Source organism: Petaurus breviceps, unplaced genomic scaffold (assembly GCF_028583685.1).
Source record: "Petaurus breviceps papuanus isolate PSGF00001 unplaced genomic scaffold, PetGlider_PUasm1.0 689, whole genome shotgun sequence".
NCBI classification, from domain to species: Eukaryota; Metazoa; Chordata; class Mammalia; order Diprotodontia; family Petauridae; genus Petaurus; species Petaurus breviceps.
In genome coordinates this window covers 2,296,947-2,314,425 of record NW_027186458.1, presented here as the reverse complement: position 1 = coordinate 2,314,425, position 17,479 = coordinate 2,296,947, and the positions used below count along the sequence as shown (strand labels likewise).

Sequence of the window (17,479 nt, the reverse complement as noted above, 5' to 3'; positions counted from 1 at the left end):
GCTAGAGTCTCTGCCTAATGAAATTTCCGCATGGACAGATGCAGATATTGTTTACAATTTAATTACCACATGAAGCAGAGGGATTTTTTTTTTTATTGGCTTTGATCCAAAGCTGAGAACACTCACAAAAAGCTGGATGATTTAGTCTCTTTTTCCTTCTTAAGCTTTCTTGAAAGAAGTCATGCTGTAAGCCTTTGGGTGGGGAGAGAGGCCTTGGGTGGGCCATTATCACCCCACCCAGGCCCACCCATAGCCATGAATACAGGCAAGCCCCCCCACCCCCTCCTTGGGTGTTTATTCTTTCCTGATGTTAAGGGAAGAAGTTTTGGCCAGTCATGACCTTGTGAGCTTCAGAAGGTCAGAAAATGAGCCTTCCCAGGTCCAGTGAGAGTAGTCTAGGCCAGAGTTTGCTAACAACTGAGGTGCTAGCACAGCCCTGAGCAGTGGGAGTCGAGCCCAGAAGTAGCTGGATGCCTACTCAGGTAGCAGTTTTGCCAAGATCAGATGGGAACTCGATGGAGTGAATATTCAAAGTAAGTGATTGGAAGTTGACCCCACCCTTCCCAAATATTGAGGTGAGAGAGGGGAGAGTGTGTCCTTGGTTCAGAAGAGATGGTTACACAACTGTCCTTAATATATCTTCTTAGTAAATGTCACCTTGTAAAAGTTAATTGTTGTTCATTTGTTAAATGATACCGGGTGCTGGTCACTGGAAGAGTCATGGTTCAAGCTGATAGCTTTAGAGAAGGCATCCTAAACTACTCCAGAATACCACCAGGACATTGAGGGGGAGATGTAGCCTTTCTCTGAGGATTGAACTTGTCAGTGAGAGTGGAATTTGGAATGAAAAATAATTACCAGAAATCATAAATCAACATTGTTTTTAAAACAATCAGAAATGATACATATTAATTGCTATTTGTTCATATACTCATTCAATAGTATTTGCCAGACACCTATTATGTGCATGGTATTCTGTGATATTTCATAGATACAAAGACACAAATGAAGACTGATCCTTGCCCTCAAGAAGCTTCTAATCTATTGGGGCTATGGAACATTTAAGTACATAAATAAATAGAAAAGAAAGAACTCTAGCAACTAAGTTGAACACTTTAAGCTTTCCATAGAAGGTAGCACTTAAGGGCCAACTCTTTAAGGAAAATAAGACGAAAAGACATATTCTTGCCATGCATGATGGCCTGTCTATAAGTGTAAAGATAAGAATGCCACATTCAAGGAAATAAATGGAAGGTGAGTTTGCTGGCATACAGAGCACAAGCATGGGAGTATCCTGCAATAAACAGAAGTGGAGAGAGAGACTGGGGCAACAGTGTTGTGGTTTTTCAGTCATTCTTCAATTGTGTTTGACACTTCATGACCCCATTTGGTGTTTTCTTGGCAAAGATACTGGAATAGTTTGCCATTTCCTTCTCCAGTTCACTTTACAGATGAGGAAACTGAGATAGACAGGATTAAGTGATTTGCCCAGGGTCACACAGCTAGTAGGGACAGAATTGAATGCAGGAAGATGAGTCTTCCTCACTTTAGGCCTGTCACTCAAGCCACTTCAGTGCCATCTAGCTGCCCCCAAGTGCCACAGTATATAAGTTTTAAAATACCAAGATAAGGAATTTCTACTTTATCCTACAGGGAGTAGTAAATCCCTGGACATTGAAGAACAGGAGAGCAACACAGTCAGACATGAACATAAGGAAGATTATTTTGGTAAATGGAGAATGAACTGAGGAAGGTAGAGAAACTGGAAGAAAGGGATCCCATTGCAATAGTCCTGTTAAGAGATGATGAGGGGTGGCCCAAACAAGGGAGTGGTTTCTGGGTTCATCTGAAAACATATATCTAGAGATAACAATGAATTTCTGAAGCCTTGTTCATAAGGTTACTAAGTGTGTGTGTGTGTGTGTGTGTGTGTGTGTGTGTGTGTGTATGCTACAATGCTACACTATACATAACCCCTAGCTCAGAGAGTTCGTATCCTACTGAATGAGTATAGCACAGTGCTATTTGATGGGTCATAGTTGAGTATAATGGGCCTTAATTTTGTGTGTGTCATGGATTGCTTTGGAAGTCTGATGAAATCAGTGGACTCTTTCTCAGAATCATGTTTTTAGATGCATAAATTGAAACATCAAATTCCAAAGGAAGCCAATTGTGTTGAAATAAGGCCATCTTTTTTAATGTTTGGGGAGCTCAGGTTGAACTCCTTACTTAAGGGCGTCTTTTTCTTTCCCTAAGTTAAAGAAGAAACTAAATTTCTCTGAATGTTGTAGTTGCTTTAAAAGAAATCATCCTTTCAGGAAGAAGGGAGCAGACTCCATAGGAAGAAAAGCTTTTCATGGGCAGCAATATGAGAAAGGGAATGACTGTCCATTCTGGGAGATAACCCAATGTGGCACTTTTCACAGGTGTGTCTGGGATATTAAGTGGAACACAGGAAGCAACATGCCCTCTGGGAGGTGCCCTGAATGACTTTGACAGAAGGTCTTGTTTCCCTTATGCCTCCACCTGTGCCAGTTTCAACCGGCAGTTGCTATTTTGGGTAAGGTTGTTGCAAGCCCCCACACAGGTTGTATCTAGCTCCCCAACAGTACCAGTTCAGCCGTGTTGAAGATAATCACTGGTATTAAAAGCTGGCATCTGTATTGGGAAGTTTCCTGCATGCATCCTCTCACCCCTACCAAGGCAATGAAAGTAATTCTCTTAACAGGCTGCCAAATCTACCAGCCAAATAAACTTGCCTGTCTTCAAAATGAAATCTAGACATTCATATGGGACTCATCCTTCTCCCTCCCCCCAACCCCATGCAATCTTGGACCTTTGCCCAGGGGTCTGACTGATCTCATAAGAGAGGGCCCATGGATAGTTCTAATGAGGTGACATTTCCTGTTGCTTAAACTCCATGTCTTGAAGCCAAACCAAACACTGTTTATGCTCTTTGGAAACCAGGCTGGGGTTATAGCTCTCCCTTTCTCTTCCTCTGTCCCAATCTCCTCTCCCATGCTTTTCAATCCATCCTCATCTAAAGATGAAATACAGGGGTCAGATGGCAGGGTCTGTCTTCTAATAAGACAGAAGGTGCCCTCACAATCCTGGAGCAATCCAAATTTGGAGTAACAGCTTTGTTCAGAGACACAGAAAAGAAAATGATTAGCTGGAAAATTGTTCTGAGGAAGCAGATGCCCTTATCTGGGTAGATCTATATGGAGGGCTTAGTAGGGCTGCTGGAGAAAGGAGTCAACAACCTGCCTTGTCAAAGGTGATCTGATAACAAACCAGAGCTTTGTAATAGTGACATCAACACTCTGGAGTGGGAGGAGTGAAGGCCAGAGGGAGAAATCAGAAAGGAGGCCAGGCACCTTATCTAACCAATGTTGTTAATGGCTCATTAACTGAAATGACCTTACTTTCATGTCCCAAATTCATAATTTATCTGTCGCTCAGGTGCCCTCCAAGAGAAACTATGTAGAAACATGCAGGTCCCAAATTAAATTTCTGAGTGTCAGCTAATTTGAATGGACTCTTATTCATTCATTCAACTCACTCACTGGGAGGAAGTGGGGTAAAGGTTGTCTCACTTTTAGTATCAATATCTCTAGTCCTCTATTTAAGCCATGCCTCTTGTCATCTTTGAAGTGAGACGAAGGGAGGTTTTTCATACTCTCAAAGACAAGAATCTAGATTTAAAGAATCAGTGAATGGGATCATCTACTTTCTTTCCCTCACACTCAAAACAAAAAGAAAGAAAGAGATGGAGGGAGAGGAAGAAAGAAAGAAAGAAAGAAAGAAAGAAAGAAAGAAAGAAAGAAAGAAAGAAAGAAAGAAAGAAAGAAAGAAAGAAAGAAAGAAAGAAAGAAAGAAAGAAAGAAAGAAAGAAAGAAAGAAGAAAGAAGAAAGAAAGAAGAAAGAAAGAAAGAAAGAAAGAAAGAAAGAAAGAAAGAAGAAAGAAAGAAAGAAAGAAAAAAAGAAAGAAAGAAAGAAAGAAAGAAAGAAAGGGAAGGAAGGAAGGAAAGAAAGAAGGAAGGGAGGGAGGGAGGGAGGAAGGAAGGAAGGAAGGAAGGAAGGAAGGAAGAAAGGAAGGAAGGAAGGAAGGTCTTCACAGTAATCAGTATCACATTTTATATACCATATTGGATAAGACTACCAGTATTCAAAATATTGGTAAAGCATATACACAATGACATTTTCCTCCATGTGTAAATTAAAAGAACTCCAAGAAAATCCAAGATGAGAGACCAGGCCTAGAATAGGTCCCTCCCTTCATTAATATAGGAAAGCGCTTGCTCTGTAATTTAAGGTCTTAGAAAGTTACTTAGAGTACCAAGAAGTCAAGTGTGTTACCCGAGATGATGCAGTCATCTGCTCAAAAAGGGGACTTGAGTCCAGATCTTAGCTCTAAGGCCATCTCTATCCACCATGCTATGCTGACTCTAATGGATCTAAAAACTGATTTCTCATCATGGTGAATTGGCCTTGAATAAGAGGTGAGGAAGTGTACCTGCCTCCTTGTTTTGAAGAGGTGTGGGTCTATGGGTGGAGAATGTTGCCTAAACTGTCAGATGTGGTTACTGTGCTGTTAGACTTCTTTTCTTTGTTACAAAGGAAAAATAACTTGATGGGAGGAGTATATTTGAAAGTAAATGGTGCGAAAAAACATTAATTAAGCATTCTTTGAATAATTATTTGGCAACTTTGAGCAGATTACTCATCCGCAAGTTTCTTGACTACCGGATGAACTAGTATATGTTCAGATTTCTTGTAAACAATTTTGAAATTATATTTGGTGAAATTAGAACAAAAATAAATTTGGTCAAATCATTGATCTTTTGTCCAACCAGCTTTCACCGTAATAATCTCTTTATAAAGTAGACGTTGAAAGAAATGTAACCCATTTTCAGGATTCAGGAGAGAAATGCCCTCCATCTTCAGATGTCAGGAAAAACATTTTTCATCTACAGCAGTGAAGAAATATTGTTGGCAACGGGAGAGCTGTTGGTGGTTTGTCCATGACTCTAGAGGACCAAAGATAAAGGATGTTGCCCACCTCCTAACAAAGAAGTGATGGGCACTTTTCACACTTTTGGATATGGCTAAGGTGAAGATTTCTCTTGCTTGACTGTGTCTATTTATTATAAAGGTTTGCTTTGGTTTGGTTTCCTTCTTCCCCCAGAGAAGGTAAGGCCAGAGGGAGAGGAAATGATTGTTCCTAATTTAATTAAAATAATGAAAAGAGTCCTTCAGTGTCAGCTCTGAAATAGGAGCTGTTCACCCATGGAAGATGGGTAATGTTTTGGATGGGAACTCTTCCAGGACTTTATGTGCCAGGTTTTGAGATTGATTTCCTTTTTATTAGTAGGATTTTGGTCAGCTCCAGGTATACCCAATTTGTCATCAGACTTTACTGCCATTAGGGATTGTGACATCCAATAATGTACAATAGAGAAAAAGAAAAAAAAAGTAAATCAAAAAGTTAACATGTCCTTCCAGAGGCTAACAAAGCATAGCATCAAGACAGCATTAATTGGTTAGTCTTCTAGAGTCCATTTTCAATGATGTCCTATTAACAAATCAGAATGTTCACACTCAGGACTCTCTCTCCAATGGTGCAAATTATAATTCCTTCATCCATTCTCTTTGTGCACAATAATGGCTTATTTTCCCTATAAATTCTTCATAAAACATGTCCAAAACTGAATTCAGTATCATTTCCCCCAAACCCTTCTTTCTAGCTTTCCTGTGATTTTTGAGGTTAACATCATCTTTCCAGTTATCCATGCTTGCAATCAAGGCATCATCCTCAACTCTTCCCTCTCACCTTTTAATATCTTCTCTGTTGCCAAGCTCTGTTGTTTCTACCTTCATGATATCTCTCACATATGTCCCATTTTCTCTTCCTACACTGCTACCATCCCAATCCAGGCCCTCATCACTTCATGTCTGGACTATGCCAGTTGGCTAGTGTTTGATGTCTGCCCCAGTCTCTTCTCCACTCCAGTCCATTCTCCACTAAGTTGTCAAATTGATCTTCCTGAAATACAAGTGTGAAAATGTCACACATATTCTTGGACTGCATTCAACACAGTCCAGAGGCTCTCCATTATTCCATGATCAAATATAAATCTGCTATTTGACTTTTAAAGCTCTTCATAGCTTTGCCCTCTTGCATTCTTTCCATTCTTTTTACACCTCTCTCCCCATTACATAATCTGTGATCCAGTTACACTGATCTCCTTACTGGTCCTCACACAGGACACTCTGTCTTCTGACTCTAGGAATTTTCACTGACCATGACCATGCCTGGTGTACTCTCTGTCTTCATCTATGTCCTCTGACTTCCCTTGCTGAAAGTCTTACCTCCTGCAAGAAGTTCTTTCCAGTCTTCCTTAATTGAAACCTTCCCTTTGAGATCATCTCTATTTTATCCTTTCTTATCTTAATTATGCATAGTTGTTTGCATGTTGACTTCTTAGCCTGTGAACTCTGAGAACAAAGATTATTATTTTTTTCATTCTTTCTCTCCCCATCACTTAGTCCACTCTGGCACATAGTGAGCTCCTAATGCTCCTTGACTTACTTTCACTTGACAATGTACTGGAGGTCTTTCTTCCTCAGTTTCTCTTAATCTCTGAAAGATACTAGTGTGGTACTGGAAATGTCCATTTGTTATCTCAGTCTCATTTAACTTCCTTTTCTGGTGATATATTACCTCAGTAATGTCGCTGATAGTTTTTTTCAGCAAACTAGCCATCTTTTGTAATCTACTACAGATGCTTTTGACCCATCATGGGTCCATTTTAACTCTGAAGAAAGAAATAACGACATATATAATATTCTGTTGAAAGTAATCAGACATCACTCAGAATGGTCCACTGATACCAAGCTGTTATGCTAGCAGCTTACTGAGGTAGAAAGAAGAGTGACTATTAATTAAAATCTTTGCCTTGACATTTGCTAGCTATCTGTAATAGTCAAGTCACAAAAACTCATTTACTCATGTGTAAAATAGAGTCAATCATACTTGTACTATTAACATGACAGAGTTGTGAGGAAAGTGTTTTGTAAACATTAAATCTTTCCATAAATGTTAATATGATACTACTCAGCTAGGCCAAGAATCAAACCCAAGGGGATAAATACCACAGCTGAAGGGAGGAACTAAATGTTTATCCTGGAGAGAAAACTGAAAGGGAACATGATAGATTTCTTTATGTATTTGAAAGACTGTCTCATGGAATAGGGAATGAACTTCCTCTGTTTGACCCATTGGGCAAAACCAGGATCAAGTGGTGGAATCATAGAGATAAATTTATGCATGACACAAGGGCATGAAGGGTATTCAAAAGTATGGTGAGCTGTCTTGGAAGGTAGTGGATTTCTCCTCACTCAAGGTCTTTGAGAAGAAGTTGGATGTGCATTTCAGATATGGGTGAGATTAAAAGATGTGTGAAGTCACACCCAGCTCTTAGAGTACCTGATTCTTTATGTCACTCACCTTGTCAAAACCTTCCATCCACTACAGGATAAAACCAAACTAACAGTCTACTGATTCAGCACATTTATTAAGCACCGAAGGTGTACAGCTCATTGTGACACTAATAAAAGATGGGATAAAGCTTAGATAAAGAGAGGCTCTTTGTCTTTATGGAACTTTCTATACCTAATTGAAGGCAAGAAGCCTCCTGTAGTTTGGCTCCCATTCCCATTCTTTTTGTTTTTACTTCTCCTAAGCACAGTCTTATCTAGATCCAGATCTCTTTTCCCATTGCCCCTAAGCTTTCCTTGTTCATTCCCATGCCCTATTCCTCTACTCCACCTCAGTCATTTAAACATGGTCACACCCTTGTTCCTTTTATCATCCGCAACTATTTCACTTACATTGTATATATCTTGTGTGAATATATAATTATATGCATACATACACATCCACATATACACGTGTGTATATAAGTATATATGTGTGTATACATACATATACATGCACACACACTATGTACATATGTATATATGTAATGTTTGTCTCTCTGATCATAATGTGTGATCCTTGAGGACAAGGATTGTGTTTTTGCCTTTGTCTCCCTAGGGCTGAGCATTGTGCCTGGAATATAATAAACAATTAATTCTAAGTGACTTACTCCAAGTTTATCAAAGCAATTGGCAACACCTTGTCAGGAAAGCATCCTATCGGGCAACAGGTCAATTTTTTGTCAGGTCTGTTATGATGGGGATGGATTATATGAACATTGATGTCCTGTGTGACTTCCTATATGATTCTATGAATTCTACTAAAATCTCTGTGGCACCAGTTGCCCATAGGCTGGGCTTTTTATGTCTCAGGGCAAGGAAGCCATAAAAATAATTCAAGCTTTATGCCCCAAGGTCCACCAAATCCCAAGGAAAATCTTACTACTCACATACAGGGGAAACAGGTCAATTTATGTAATACAGCCATCTTGCTTACTCTATCATGTCCTCATCTGAAATGTTCTTATTGCTGCTTTTTGCCTATCTGATTCCAGCTCACCTTTCTTTTTTTTTTTCCAACTTACCTCTCAAAGACCAACTGAAATATAACTTCCTCTGGGAAGCCTTCGTTGCCCACTGCGGTCTTCTACCATTCATCTTCTGATCTCCTCTGTCTATACTTTTTATGTGGTGCCTTTCCTATTCCATCTGACATTGGTAGGTATGTCTCTGCATATATGCCTCCCCAAATACATTATGGTTTACTTGAAGAACAACAGCACTCTGTGTCTTCCAGTGTGCTGTTTATACAAAAAGTGTTCAAGTCATGACTTTTCCATGACTGTGGAAGCTTATCAAAGATTAAGGATGAAATGAATGAAAAAGCATTTATAAAGTGTTTACTATGTTCCAAGAACTATGCTAAGCCCTGGGCAAACAAATACAACAGTGAAGACAGTTCCTGCCATCAAAAATATTACATTCAAAAAGAGGAAACAAAAATATAGAGAGGAGTAGTGACCAGCAATGTATGATGTCTTTTGTAGAGAGACGGGGTGATGAATAGAGCCATAGATGAGTAGATTGGGGTGCTCTTTTTAGTAGAAATAGTGGTACTGATTTGGTTGTGGTTGCCAAATTGGAAAGTGAAGGAATAGGATGTATAAGAGAGGGTTATAGGTTAGATATGCAGGTGGCTGAATAGAAAATGGCCCAGGAGTAACGTTTCTAGCGTGGCAGGAGCTGGTCTACATATTATGGGGAGCTACACACGAAGCTCACAAATCAAGACAATGAGACCCCAGCGTGGGACTTCCAGAATATAAAGGCTTAAGTCTTTCAAGGTTTGTTCTCTGGTTTAAATGACAAATTGCCTAATGTGAAGATGATTGAGGAATAAAGTGCTAGACAGTCTGGGGATCCTAATATTCAGGACAGCAATAACTGCTACTGTCTATTAGAATTTCCCATTTCATACTTCACAGGCCAGAGATGAGCTTTCCTATATTTTCAACATTATTTATTTTGCTCTTTACTTTAATTTATTATTACATGGAGGCTATTTTTTATGACCCAAATTTTGTGGATGAGAAAATCAAGGTTCAGAGGAGTGATGCTAAACTTTGGATGCCATTTTAGGGGCTCTGTCCCCTGGGCTTCTTCAGGATCACTTGCTCACACAGGTAAAGGTTGACATCAATAACATCTCTTTTAGAGATAGAGTTATAAATCCAAGGGGTTCTTTAACACAAGCCTGTCCCTCCTCATTCTGATCCAATCATGAAAATAGGACTGAGGGTGGGTAGGACTAATCTTGAGCCTCCTGGCATAAAGAATTCATCCCGGGTGTCTTAGTTGCAAAGGTTGTGTTGGGGTCATCATTACAGCTTCCAGGGAATTCCATGAGTTTTCCAGAGAAATGGAGGGCTCTTCCTCCTTGTGAAAACTGCACATTTTACTTCTATACAGAATATACTGTGTTAGGGCCATAAGTTGTTTTAAAATACTCAATTCCATTTCAATGATTTTATCAGCATGAGGAGTGGCATTTCAGCAATTTGGACTCTGGTATTCTCTTTCTATTCAACAAATATTTATTTAACACATAACTATTCAAAACAAAGAAAAACAGGTTCCTGTCAGTAATACACAAACTTTTCCTTCCTGCTAGATTAAAAAACATGTTCATCTTAATCTTTCAGAGACTAAAGATTTCTTTTTCCTCCCTGTTATTTTTCATTTTTACACCCCTATTATTTCTGAACATAGTTCCACTCACCCCTCCTCCAACAAGTGGAGCTCTGCTTTATTAAAAACAAACAAACAAAAATCTTTACAAAAAGAAAAAGGGGGAAAATCAACAAAGCTAAACAACACATGCATCAAATCTTACAATTGATACAATTTCGTAGAACCTTGTTTTCCAGTCTTATAGAGGGAGAAAGACACTTTTAAAGATCTTTATCTTTTTCAAAATATACCCATAGGTGTGGAACAGCAAGAAGAATGAAGAGGATCTGATGAACATATAATTGAAAAGAACTTTGTGTGCTGAGAATACACTGATGCTGGTAATCCTCGAAAAATGGCTTCCATGCTAGGAAGGATGGAATAACATTCAGAACTGAAATACTTTTCCAATAAAGGTTATTTGGAAACCCTGATATTAGCACTTTTATAACTAAGATCCATCTGTAAGACTCTCTTTTGTGACATTGTGGGGGTTGATGAAATCAGCACAATATTATCTGGAAATAGCAGCATGTAAAGAAACTTGCCATCTATAGCATTTGGAGTGTGTGGGTGTGTGTGCATGTGTGTGCATGCTTACCATAGTTCTTGGCACACACACACAGACACACTGCATGATAGCAGTGACTTTTGGCAAACCAATGTCTCCCATTTTCACATCTTTGAGTGATCAGAAAGTTATCACTATTAATATTTTTTTCAAGGATTTTCAGACAACTAAACTTGGGGTCATATCGTTACAGAACCAGGACTCAAACCCCAGCCATCTTACTCTGAATACAGGACTCTTTCTACCATTGTTAATTAAATGGTCATGAATGTTTCAACAAATGATACCCAAGAAGCTTGACATGGTGGTATGTCTTGAGGAAGAATAAACATGGTATTACCAGAAGATTGTAGTCTTGGTGTCAGAAGACATGAACTCAATTCTCTTATGCTAGGGGTGTGGCCCCTGGCAAGTCATTTTATCTCTGCCATTAATTTTAGTACCCTTTAATTCTCAAAGTTGTAGTGAAAAGAGTGATTTAGAAGTTTTAACATTTTATAGACATGCGAGCCTTTATTATAATAACTATCATTTCGATGATCTCATTCTCATCTTTTCCAATAAGATTTGAATAGAAACAGTACTGGGACAAGTCCTTCTCCTCCTATCATTCTTATATATTTAATATTCTATGAACTCTGTCAGAGGTAAAATTAACTTCTTCTGGAAGTTAAATACAATTATTAGGTGCACGATCATGCTTTGTAGGCTCACTACAAGAATGTTCAGTAAAGCTCCAATGGCAGACAGGATGAAAGGAACATGTGTCTCATTCTGTTCCTATGTTACATTGATTTCCTCTACTAGATATCCATATTTTAGAAGATTTTCATTCTGTGTTAAATTAGAGATTATATATTTTTGACACAGTGATATCTATTAACAACATTCTTTTTTTTCCCTCCTTGATCTGTATGTCCAGGCAGTTGTGGACAACCTCAGTCTGGGATGATGGTCCAGTTCTAGTATGCTGTTGTCGGATTTCTCCATAATATTTTGGGGGCTGTCTCTTTTCAAGGGGAGGGTTTTGTCATCAGTCTGTCCACAAACGATACTGAGCTTCTGTGGTATGATTTGATCCACCAAATCCTGTCACAGTAAGCATTAGCTGGTAGTACATTTGTATAGCCTGAAGGGGTTGAGTTGGACAGTTCCCATTGTTTTTTCACATATCCATCACTAAATAAAGGCTCCTCAAGGATAATCCTTCTGTAATTTGTGTGGCTATGACCTAATCCTGGGTCACTATCATAAACTCTCCCATTTCCACAAACATATCCTGATGACTCAGCCACTTGTTCAGTGCTTCCTGGTTGACATATTATTGATGGAGTTTATATGGAAGTTGTTCTTGGAGGTTCTTTCTATTCCTCTCTTGGATCTTGGTTGCTTCATAGGTTCCAACAAAAGGCAAACTACATTTGATTACATTCAACAAATCAAATGGTGGATATTTGTTTTCATCCTTAACTCCTACTTAGTGAAAGGTCTTCTTTGCTGTGAATTATTGACCTGTTCACCATGTACTCCAAGGATACTGTATCAGCAATGCAATATTCACAATGCCTATGGAAATTGTAAATATGCTGATGTGGTTATCCATCACAAAATATATCAGGCTTGCTATATGGGTGATAAAGCTGGAACATTTATTAAAATACCAAAAGACTGAGTCCCAAAACCAGAAAGTCAAAGCCATCAGAGTAGTTATGAAATTGGCACAGGTAGATAAAGGAGAAAGCACCCACATTCTCAAGCCTTTAAAACAGAACAGGCTACCTCAGGCAAAGGTCCTCCTCTCCCCACTCACAGCAACCACCCAGCATCCAGGAAGCACACTCCCAGCAGCTCTGGCCCCTGACAATCCTCAGCAGGAGTCCTCAGCAGAAATTCTGGCTGACTAAAAAAGGGGTTCGCACTCCTGCTGCCGCTGCCTCTGCGGCTGCTGCCGCCGCAGTTGTTGCCACTGCTAGCCACCGCAGGAACTCTAGCTTGGCTTCCGCTTCCTCTTGCTCTGCCCCTTCCTGCTATATCAGCAAGTCCAATGGGGCATGGAAGATCTTTAAATCCCATAACCGTTACAGATACCTATCAATCTTCTTCCTCCTTTTTTATGTAAGAGGTGTAATTCTTTCCATACCTACCTTAAGATTAAGGAAACTCTGTTGCATTAACATTGTAGAAGTTTTTCTTGGGATAATTTCCAAATTTGTTATGGTTCATTTTATAGTTTTAAAAAAATATTTTCCAAATGTCATGATCCATTTTACAACTCCTACCAGAAATATTCTTTAAATACTGAGCTTTGATTTCATGATGCAAGCCAGTCTCTTAACATATTCAGACAGTTGATTACTGTATATACTTATGCTCAATATGACTTTTCTAAAAAAAGGTGACACATTTATAGGTTCACTCACCACCATGAAGTGGTTGAGCCAATAATTATGGATCTTATCTGGTTTTGCCCCCTCTCAGTATTTTTTTATTCAGAGGAATTAAGAGTTTTGATTACTTTCATGGTTATAACAGTTCTGTTATTCATTATATTAGTGATATTCAAGTTTGCAGTTTCTCATGGAATCTAATTTGCATTTATCCTATTGTGATCATAAAGATGACCAGAAATTTTCCACTGTCTCCTTTTTCTCATTTTTTTTCTTTTACCTTCAAGTTCTTTGTCAAGTCTCTATAGTAAAATTTTTGATAAACATTGAATTATTTTATTATTTATGTTGCTTTCATTCCAACAATATCCTTCAGCTTTTAAAGATGATTATGATGATGAAGATGATGATGATGATGAAAAGAATAACAACTAGCACTTATTGAGTACTTTAAGTTTTGTAAAGCACTTTGCAGATATTATCTCACTTGATCTTTTGACTGGTGCTTTCATTTGTTGATTGAAGGAATTCAGATATTTTTTTTCTTTTTGGAGGGCAATTGGGGTTAAGTGACTTGCCCAAGGTCACAGGGCTAGTTTTTGTGTTAAGTGATTGAGGCAGGATTTGAACTCAGGTCCTCCTGACTCCAGGGCTGATGCTCTATTCACTTCGCCACCTAGCCACCCCAAGGAATTCAGAATTTCTGATATGGTTTTGTTTTTTTGTGTGCCTTTCCTTATTTTTTTTATCTATTGCCTTAAACTGGGCAATGAGGGTTCAAGTTTTCTACTGGGTGTATAAGTTATCAAATATCATTTAATATTTTTCTATAAATTTCTGATTGGCTTTCCCAAGTTGCTTCCAGCATGGTGATGTTGGATGCCTCTTTTAACTGATATTCCTTGTTGGTTCTACCTTGTCTTGTGTGTTTGTTTACATTTATTCATTTTTGGGTCATGGAAACTGCTTCCATGTATGGTAGTATGTGTGTATGTGTGTGTGTGTGCACATCTTGAAATGGTCCAATACTATAATAATTGCTAGCATTTGTGAAGTATTTAAAGCTCTTCAAAGTGTATTACAAATACATGGTATGATTGTGGGTTGAATGGGATAGTTTGGATGAAATTTTTTTATGTTTACAGTACAATTTAGGTACCAATACAAATCCTCAAATGATAATAGCTAACAACTATATATGTTAATCTTTGCAAATAGACACATATGACATATATACATATTATATGTAATATAATTTTTGCAAACACATATAGTCTCATGTGTATGTAGACATATATACATATTTGTGTGCACACATGCCCACATACACACAGATTCATCCTAGGAATCTGGTGCTATTATTATGCCCATTTGACAGATAAGAAAACTGAAGTACAGAGAGGTTAGATGACTTTTCTAAGGTGTCATCCATAATAAGTGGCTGGAGTAGGATTTGAACTCAAGTAATATCATCAACAAGAAGAATGGTGAGTGTAGGACTGGCAATGGCAAAATTTCCAGGATAATATACAGTGGGGACTCTGTGTTCCTTAAGACCAATATTATTGTTATGAGAGCTGGTCAGGATCCCTGAAATTTTGTCCAGTTGGCTTCCAGAGAAACCACTGATCAGGTTCCCATCCAGGGCAATTTGATGAAACTGCTTGCCTAAATCTAAGAATTCAATGGGGCATTATGAGGTTGCAAGTTGACCCTACTTGAACCCATCATGATGATCAGCTTGACACAGAAGACAGTGAAGATGGTGTCATTTCTTCATATTCTAGTGTAATGTAGGGGATTATACATGTCTCATTCCCACTTCTCCCAAGGAAATATTAATTCCTGTTAGGAGGGGAAGCAGAAGGTTGAGGTCAGAGTCTAGCTTCCTCAGAGAAAGAGTGTATTGGGATGGAATTATATCTTTCCATTCCCTTCAATAATGTTAATTAAGTTTGGGGAAGTGATTTTAAGGTTCAAGCTAAACTCTAGATTACTATTCATTCATGGGAAAAGGCAGTCCCAAGCTTTATATCTAAGACTGGACTTTCTTCCCACCAGTTGCCAATTTCACAATGGTAACATATAGCAAATAAACCCATTTATCCAAGTTGATAACAAAACAGAAACCAGAAAAGAAAGACATAGGAGAATGTGTACCAGAAAATTCAGTTTGAAAGAGTGTCCCTTTTGAGAGCATGATCAATCAGCTCAGCCAGGAGAGACAGTCCCAGATTTCACCCAAGGGGAAATTCCCCAAATTTTCTATTGTAGCAAGCTGAAAATAAAGACGTGATATAGACTTCCAGTTCCTCAAATTTTTGGTTTCTTCTCAGAATCTTTTTTTACTTTATGGCCCTGAAGAGAGGATGAAATCCCTCAAGTCTTCTCTCTTAATGCATCAGACCAAGAGACACAGCCAGTATCTGCTGATATCCCATAGAGTTCTGAGAGTAGGGGTCTGTGTGTCATCACAGAGCTATCTTATCATGGAAGGGTGTTTATCAAATAAGAAAGAATTATTTCCTGAAGGAAGGAGGTGCCCTGATGATAAATTTTAAGCAGATTTGAAAAGAATTCAGGATGTTCGGGGTTATATAAATTGAGCTGTCATAAATGAAGACTTCTGAGGCAACCTTGCCCAGCAGGTAAGAAAGAAAACTCCTTGTTCTCTTAATTGGGTGTCATCTGTGGGGTTGGTACAGTTCCCATAAAGAAGTCTGAAATTCACTTGGTCTCAGGTTTCACTCTAAACCCGAAACTCAGTTAGGTTCAACAAAAGTGTTGCCAAAGTTCATAAACTTTCAGGAAACATGGGTTGAGGGTTTTTTTTTCCCTCCTGATAAGCTTGAACTGTTTATAATTTTAGCCTGGTTCTAGTGGATTTTATCTGGAATTTAATGTTTATTTTTCTAAACATGTTCATCCACATATCAAATGCAGGTTTAAAAAAACACCCACAAATATATATATATGTTGATACATGTGTCTACATGCATGTGTATGTGTGTACATGCATGTGTATGTGTGTATACATATAGATACATATATTTATATACATATTATCCATTGTCAACAGATTCTAGCAAAATGCTTCGTAAACCTTTCTCTCACCCACAATCTTTGGATCATTTGTCAAACCCAAAGAAATCATATGGTTCTTCCACTCTAGATGGCTCCTCATATGATATTAGCTTTGATTAATGGTCATAATGGCATGACTTTTCTGGTACAGTGTAATGGGAATGTAAATTTTTAAGATCTCCCCTGCCCCTAGGCTTAAGTGCACCTGAAGCCTATAGTGGGAGACTTGTTTCTCAGGAGATAATTTGTGATTGGGCAGTGGGTCAAGAAGGTTGTTACATTCTCTGAGCCAGGAGGCTATATAAGCCCTGATGTGAGGCTTTGCTTTGGGGCTCACTTTGAGAAGTATTGTGTGATTTGGCCAGATGAGACTCTGGGCAGCTGTTGTTGAGAGCCCCATGGCTTTCAAAACTCAGATGTTGATGCTTCCTTCTCTGGTAACTGTGATTTGGTATGGATGTAATGGTTGGACAGTTTAGAGGCCTGTCTGCTTGATATGTTTTTCTGTTTTCTTGTAACTTATATTTGTAACCTCTGTATATTTTGAAGTTCGGGGCACTGACCTTTCCCCCCTGAACTAGCTAAATGATATATGTTTGATTAATTAAAATAAACTTGCTAACCCATTTTGAGTTGCTTTCCTTTAGAAAAGCAGATCTAAGTACCTGTGTTTGCAGCCACCCTGGGGATGCTTGGGTGCTTGCTGCTACATACAGGAATAGAGTCATCATCACAACTATAACTAGTACAGAATGACCAAGGTTTTGCCCCTGGACATTGAAATTTAGAGAGGACAAATATTTTAAAAAAGTTATTTAAAATATTGGCACAATTTTAAAATTTTCAAGATTTTGTTAACATGATCAATCTAGAGGTCATGGAAACAACACAGATTAACACCTGTAGCAAGACAACTTAATTAGGAAGAAAACGCAATCATGTGCTCCCTTCAACCTTCAAGTGAGATCTTCTAGGTCCAGCCCTTCCTATGCTACTCAGGTAGTTATCTCTCATAGAAGCCTCCATAACCCCAATGTACCCAGGGATCTTTTCCAGAAAGGGCAGGTATCCTATAGTCTCTGTCCACCCTGCACCTTCCCCACCAACACACACATATAGACAGGACCTCTCCCCCCTAGGACTGATGTTAACCTCTCCCACCAGCCCCCACCATCTTCACCACAAGGTCGTGATTTTCCTGCTTTGTGATCCCTTTTCTACTCTCCCT

General features: G+C 38.7%; 1 long non-coding RNA gene across 1 annotated transcript; it reads left to right on the top strand.

Annotated features, from left to right (window-relative positions):
• The first annotated feature begins 411 nt into the window (after positions 1-411).
• On the top strand, positions 412-11,077 carry LOC138174500 (uncharacterized). The gene is made up of 4 exons (XR_011171750.1): positions 412-533; positions 2,427-2,560; positions 4,917-5,113; positions 10,467-11,077. It is a non-coding gene; the product is annotated as an uncharacterized lncRNA (long non-coding RNA).
• The last annotated feature ends 6,402 nt before the right edge of the window (positions 11,078-17,479 follow it).